The sequence below is a fragment of the Apodemus sylvaticus genome, chromosome 12 (genome assembly GCF_947179515.1).
Source record: "Apodemus sylvaticus chromosome 12, mApoSyl1.1, whole genome shotgun sequence".
NCBI lineage: Eukaryota > Metazoa > Chordata > Mammalia > Rodentia > Muridae > Apodemus > Apodemus sylvaticus.
The window spans coordinates 51,503,228-51,510,956 of record NC_067483.1 but is presented as its reverse complement, the minus strand read 5'-3'; the positions used below and the strand labels follow the sequence as shown (position 1 = coordinate 51,510,956).

The following is a 7,729-nucleotide window of genomic DNA, read 5'->3' as shown; positions in this document are numbered from 1 at the left end:
GACCAGAAGAAGTTGACCGATATTCTGGACCAGGAATTACAGGTGCATGAATCTGCCATCTGGGCACTAGGAATGCTTGTCTTCTGCATGATGAGCCAGGATGTTTAACTGCTAACCATCTCTCCAGTTTCATTATTATTTTCTTTATGTGTGAGTGTGTGTGTGTTTGAGTGTGTGTTGTTGCTTGTGTGTTGTGTGTAACAGAGTTTCACTATGTATTCCTAGAACTTGTAACCTAGAACTTGTGTAGACCATGCTGGTCTTGAACTCACAGAGTCAACTGCTGCTGCCTCTGCCTCTGTGGTGCTGGGATTAAAGATGTTCAACACCACACCCATCCCCTTATTATTTCTCTATATGACAGTGTTTCTTTTTTCCCCCAGGGGAGAGTGCGAACACAGTCCTCCACTACCACAAATTCTGTTTGCATTTTGGGAAATCTGCAGGGGTCAGCACAAAGGGAGTACAATGGATAAGCCTCACCCTGGGAAAACTACTTTCGTGATCATAGCATCTCCCCTGCCAGGTAAGTATGATGACAGTGTTTCTTAAAATTATGTCAAGAGATTAAAATTCTCCTCCTTCTAAGCATTTGATTTCTCCAGAGCAGTTACTCTATTATTACTTGTCAACACTTGTATTACTGATTGTCAGTGCACATACCTGACCAAAAGTTACTGGAAATGACAATGAAATTAGAGTTGACAAAAAGGTGAGAGTGAGACAAGATTCTGAGTTATAAATAGCACTATAACAAAAGCCATGTTCTAATTCCACCACGCATATTCTGTCTCTTCTGATTTCAAGGAACATTAGAAGAGAAAAATGTTGTGACTGCCCTAATTTTTTCCTAATGACCTATAGGATATGTCATCACAGGAAGCACTGGAGGTCCCAGCTTCCAAGGGATGGTCCTTTTATGTTGTTGCTGTTTCTATAAAGTCCATTTTATTATGGTACACTAGTTCAGAGTGTCACAAGATATGTTACCTACAGCATAGCCATGAGAAATAAAAGCACTGTACATTGGTGTAAGATGTCATGAAAGTCAGAAGTAAAATCCACAATAATCAATGAAGCAGCTTCAGAAGATGGTAGAGCAACAACAACAACAACAACAGCAACAAAAACCTGGAGAACTTTGCTGCATAGCATGCCTTACTTTTTCATAAGAGAAACCGTAGATCGGGAAATAAAAATAGGGGTTTGTTTCTTCAGATCATTATTTAATCTTCCTTATGATTATACATTTTACAGAATTCGGATTACCATGTGTGGTGATTTGAATAAGAATGCCCCCCATAGGCTCAGATATTTGAATCCTTAGTCACCCAGTAAGAGGTGTGGCCTTGTAAGAGAAAGTATATCACCCTGCTCTGAGATTTCAAAAGTCCATGCTGTTAAGGAATAAAAAATATATAGGCAAGATAACAATCAGATAAAATATAACCTATATGAAGCAAAATGAGACGAAAGTCTACAAAAATTACTATTGAGTTGATCATGTGTTGGCCAACTGCTTCTGAACATGAGGCCTGCCCTGAATTGTGCTTTATATACCCAATGAAATTTCACTAGAAAAAAATTACCAGTAGGCATTAATTGAAGATAGCTTCTTGATTAGAGGTGGGATCTTGTGTCTACTTTGCCCTCAGTGCTTGGGATCCATTTGTCTTAAATTGGTGCAGTCCTTTTACATGCTGCCAGTATCTGTAGAGTCATATATGTGTCAGTCTTGGTATATCTGGAAGACACTGCATTGTTGGAATCATCCATCATCTCTGGTTCTTACAGTTTCCCTGCCTCCATGTTGTGCATAGATCCCTGAACCTTGAAGAGAGATACTTGATGAAGACTTTCAACTTAAGACTGAATGTTTCAAAGTTTTCTTACTCTTTGCACCTTGAGAGTCTCTTCATGGGTTTGAGAAAAGCTTCTGATGATGGTTGAGGGAAGCACTTATCTACATGCATACAAGAATGTCATCAGGAATCACTGTATTGCTGCATCCTCCCCACAGTGGATCTCAACCTCCCTAATGCTGTGACCCTTTAATATGGCTCCTCATGTTGTGGTGACACCAAACCATAAAATTACCTTGTTGCTACTTCGTAACAGTAATTTTGCTACTATTATGAATTGTGATATAAACATCTGATATGTAGAATATCCAATACATGACCCTGTGGAAGGGTTGTTTGAATCCCAAAGGAGATAAGTTGAGAATCACTGCTTTAGAAGAATAATAGTATTCGGTTCTCCTGTAGGCCTGTGACCCATTCAGTCTCAGGTACTTGGTTTCATTAGCAGTGTCAGACATAGGTTCTATCATCATCTTCTGTGTTTTGTTTAGAAATATTCAATTGTCCCTTCAGATTCATTTTTAGTATTCAAAACTGTGCATCTAGAACTACCAAATATTATACTTTTTTCTATAAATATGTTCTTGAAGAACGGTGATCTCAGCCATATGTTCCTCACAAGTGTCCTTAACACAGAGTTCTGAAAATATGCTGTGCCTAAGAGAAGACAAAATGGCCACATAGCCTTGGTGTCTAATCAGTTTGGAGCATCGTATTCAGCACTCGAGCATCAACATATTTGCAAACCTCTGTGAACTTCCTTCATAAATGAAGACACTGGTTGACTTTTGTTTGCTGCTTGAAAAAGTGCCCCCAAATAAAAAAATAATCTTTTCTGTCTGCAAGTTTCTGACATCGTAAGAAAGCAAGTGCCACCAAATAGCTTTCTGATATTACATATCGCATTCAAGGGCAGTCAAGCCTCTTGAAATGCATATATCCTGTCATATATGCTTTCGATGACACTGCAGAGTAAAATGAATAGATAAATGAACAATGAATAAATTAATCCAACTGTGATTGTCCTGTCCTGACATATGTATTATGATAAAACAGTAGTTCCATAATAAATGCAAATGGTGAAGATGACTGAAAAAAAAAAAGGTGTATGTCACAGAGAACTGATTCCCAAATGGAAGATTTATTTCAAGTCAGCATCTGTAATAGTTCATGGATTAAAGAAAGACAAAGTGACTTAGTGATTCCTAATTTATTTTCTCATTCATTGAACACTAAAATTCCTGTTACTTATAGCAGTTAGATATATAACATATATAAGCTCTCACAATATTTAGGTTCTAGAATCAAAATACTAAAACTGTTCACTTCCAGCCTCAAAGGGTCACAGAAGATTCTGGTGCAGAACGAAAGCTAATAGTTGAAAACCTGTTAAGAAGTTGAAAACCTGTCTTTACTTCAGATAATGCTCCATGCACTTATTGAAGAAACATGCATAGATAGCTCACATGCCTAGTGTTACCACTTCATCTTATCTATAGCACCTATAGGGATAGAAATAACAACATATATATTACAAATAAAGAAACCAAAATTAAGTGACATTAAGTAATAGGATCAGAGTAACAAAAAAAACAAACAGAAGTGTCCCTGGGTAGGGTGGTAATACATGTAATCACAGAGCATATAATTTAAAGTCAGAGCGATCAGATGTTGAAGATCAACCTCTGTCATGGGCTGCATGAGACTAACTCAGAAAAGGAAATGAATTTCACATTTTTGTTTTAATTATGACTCTAAAAACCATATAAATTACAGGTAATCGTATGAAATTTTGATGCATCTAGATAATATATTGAATGTGTTTAAATCAACACATATCTCCTTAAACTTATCATTTTTTTTAACAGAAAAGCACTTCACGTCATTTTCTCTAGCTTTTCAAAATTATGTATTATATTGCTGCTGTGCTACAACAGTATGCTAGAAGGTATTTGGTTTTTCACTGGCCTCAGTATCATCAATTCATCTAGGCTGTCTGTCTAGAAAACACCAGGTTCAGCTTATCTCTGTAGCATTGAAATCATAAACCTGTCACACCAGGCCCAATTTTTTTCATGTGTTGGGAGATTAAGTATAGATTGTATTCTTAAACAACAATTTTGTCAATAATGTCTTTTAGGTAGCTTAGATTAGATGTGAATCTTTGGGTTCTCTTAAGTGTTAGGATAAAAAGCATATATACAATATGGAGTTGTTAGGATAAAAAGCATATATACAATATGGAGTAGTTCAAATGAGACTGCCTTGCAAATGGCGTATATGTTTGAATGCTGAGTCACCAACTAGTACAATTGTTGGGGAAGGCTTAGGAAATGAGGCCTTGTTTGAAGAAGTGTATCACTGGGAATGAGCTTTGAGGTTTCAAATGCCCCTCCCCCCACACACAAAATCTCTCTCTCCCTCTCCCTCTCTCTCTCCCTCTCCCTCTCTCCCTCTTCCTCTCCCCCTCTCCCTCTCTCCCTATCCGTCTCTCTCTCTCTCTCTCTCTCTCTCTCTCTCTCTCTCTCTCTCTCTCTCTCTGTTTGGCTGTCTGCTGTCCATGGATTAGAATGCATAGTTCAGAGCTACCACTACAACATTGTACCTGTTTATGCTTCCCATCATAATAATTATGAAAGAACCACAGACAATTTTAAGCAAGGCCCAATTAAATGTTTTCTTTTGTAAGAGTTTCCCTGGTCATGGCATATTTTCACAGCAATACAACAGTAACTAAGGCACAATTTTAAAGTAATTTTTATTTGCCAGATTGTGACTGTCATATCGGAAGCTTACTGCTGAATAAACTCTTTCTAGCTCTTCCTTAACTCTGGCTTGCTGGCTCAACTCAGCTGTTATGGCTCTAACTCCTTCCAAGCTTACTGATGCAATCTGGTTTCTCCCAGCTTCAGACGGAATTGCTCTACTTCATCCCAAACTAACTCTGTCAATCTGCTCTAATCTTCTGCCTCCTTCTCCTTCTCTGGATCATTCTATCTTCACCAGCAACCTGTCTCTATAAAACTGTCCTGGTAAAACTGTCCCCACACCTCCCCCCCCACACCTCCCCCCCCCACACCATGTGCGTGTGCATGTGTGTGTTTGCATGTGTGTGTGCGTGTGTGTGTGCGGGCATGCGCGTGCTGCACGCTTAAGTAGCCTCTATTTCCTGTCTGTTCTTGTTTGAAAGTTGGGCATATCTAATCTCTGACTCATTCTCTCAAATCTTTCTCTGATTCATTACATTCTCTGTCCCCTCATTTTTAAACATGGCTGCTTCCTTCTCCAAATCAACTTTACTGTAATTGTTTTGGGTGTAAAATGGATAAAGGGGGTGTATCAGTATGCAAACAAAGACAAAATATGTGTGGGAGGTCTGAATTCTATCCAGATTAAATAAACTTAGGTCTTTGGATGTGATCCCTTGCTAGAGTACCCATGTTACTGGTAAAAAGAAAATTATATATTTGCTATGTATCTAATATTAATCAATTTGATAATTATTCCCTAGAAAAGTTATAATTATTCTCTAGGAATTGTATGCATTAATTAATAAGTCCTATTGATTATAGAATATTAAAATAACATAATTTAGCATCTCAATTATATGGGGATGTATACAAAGTAGAAAACAACCAGTGAGTATCAATGAACTTTATATAGACCATCTTGTAAAAAGTAACTCTATTCCTGCCCAGAAAACAAGCATTAAGGGAATTGCCATTCTGAGGTTATAGAAGTTTAGAACTTCTGCTAAGATATTTCTTACAGAACACAAATGAATGAAAATAATTATGAAATTCCTACAGTCATATTTTTGCAACTTAAAAATGAGAATTATTACGAGGTTTTATTTTTATAACTAGAATATTATTTCAGAATATGAAGGTTACAAACCCCAGAGCCTTTAGTATAACCTAAAGGAAAGTTCTTGTGGTAGTATTTTTAAGTAGTTTAAGTATTTACATTTGGAAACCACATGACTTTTTCTCAACTTTATGCTTCAAAAGAAACACAAAAGTGACACTATTTATATAAAAATTTTGAGCAAATTATGTTATTATATAACTGAAAGTAGGCTTTTGAAACTCAAAAATACATGCCAATATTATTTCAGAATTAAATATAATAAATCTAATTGGGTCTCAATATTTTACAGCACAAAGGCTTCCAAACATTTAGATTCAATGCTTCTCTAGATAGTACTATTCTACTTTGAAAATGGAAGTGTTCAAAACCTATCTTTACAAACAAAACTATAAATGGAGGTTGTGTGCTACTGAAATGATGTTCTGTGGCAGTATGGCACATGCTTCACTCTGTGTTTTAGATTGATTTTAATGTATTATAATTTACCAAAATACAGTATGCATTATAATAGGGGTTATTTTATTCATGATCATATTTTCTGACCCTCTTATATACAGTACATATGATAAACAATAATCCAGGAACATTTCTACTCCTCATTGCCTTTGAATACATAACCCCAAATGCAGCATATTCAGCCCATAGCACAAAAAACTTACAGTTACAATAGAGCTATGAAAGAAAAGGTTAAGGGAGCATGGAAAAGAAAGAGCAGGAGGGGGCAAAGGAGAAGAAGGGAAGAGGAAGTGTGGAAGGGTGGGAGGGATAAAACATCTGGTATAATTAAAATTAAAATGATTTCTGAGGAAAAACATTAATATCAAATATTGTCTCTCTGTACACACTTTTGCATAAAAAATCCTTCTGCATGTGGTCACTAAATAATTTTCATATCTTGACATGTTTGAAAACTTATTAACTTTTCAGAAATCAAACAAAATGAACTAACCTATCTCTAATTAATTATATGTAATGTTTAATAATGAACAATGAGAATATTATTTTATAAATGATTATCTGAGAGTCAAGAAATATTTCTAAAATTATAATCCAATTTATTGAAGTTGAGTTTGGACCAGAGTTCACTCAACACAGATTCCAAACTAACATTAATAATACCAATGATTTTATTAAAAGAAGATTCACAGCATCATATCTTTGGCGCCTTCTGGATTCTATAGTTTACATGTATGAAATACTTCACCTGCACAATAAGGTAAGAGTCCTCAATTGTTCATTCCACAGATTAAATGAATATCAGAGACACAGGGAAGTATGTCCAAGGTCATCAAGTTTATAAATGGCTGGGTTTAGGTGCAAATATGATTGATTTAGCTATTCTCATCAGTGTGCATATTATTTTTCAAAGATAGCCAGGGAAATTCCCAAACAATATTCACTTCTACATGGTCATAAACATATTGCACATTTAACAATTTGGAATGAACTGAGTAAAAAGAAATATTTCTTTGATTTTGTCAGAAATTATGTGTAAGTTCAGAGTCCCAGTGCTAACTGATAACTAATTATTACCAGCACTTCATAGGCAACTTGAACATACAGACCATGATTCATCTATCACCTTTCCACAGTTCAAGTAAGAAAATCTAGTTTCTTGGTTTCTTTCCAACATATTTGTGAATCTCTGTCTACTTTCCTTAATATAAACGCACATCACAATTTCTTTCACAAGATGCTTAAAAATGCACTCTCTCACTGCACTCTCTAACCTTAGCACATCTGAAATATCTAGAGCGAAGGCTTAAAGACTTGCAGACTTTTAAAGTGGCTTTATATGCTCACAAAATATGAAACAAGGCAAAGCCTGCTTTTTATCTAGTCAGCACATCCTTTAGTAACATTTTCTGTTTCTTCAATCTAATTTAAGGTGCCTAGCTGCAATGGTGTATAACAGCCTGATAAGGTTTCATTGCAAAATTCAGGAATAGGGTAGGTCAATCTGAAAAACATAATGTTCATAAATCCAATCCGGATCA

At 35.9% G+C, this 7,729-nt stretch overlaps 1 pseudogene; it reads right to left on the bottom strand.

Moving 5' to 3' along the window:
* Nucleotides 1–380: 380 nt before the first annotated feature.
* LOC127698032 (uncharacterized) lies at nucleotides 381–534 on the bottom strand (annotated as a pseudogene).
* Nucleotides 535–7,729: the final 7,195 nt, after the last annotated feature.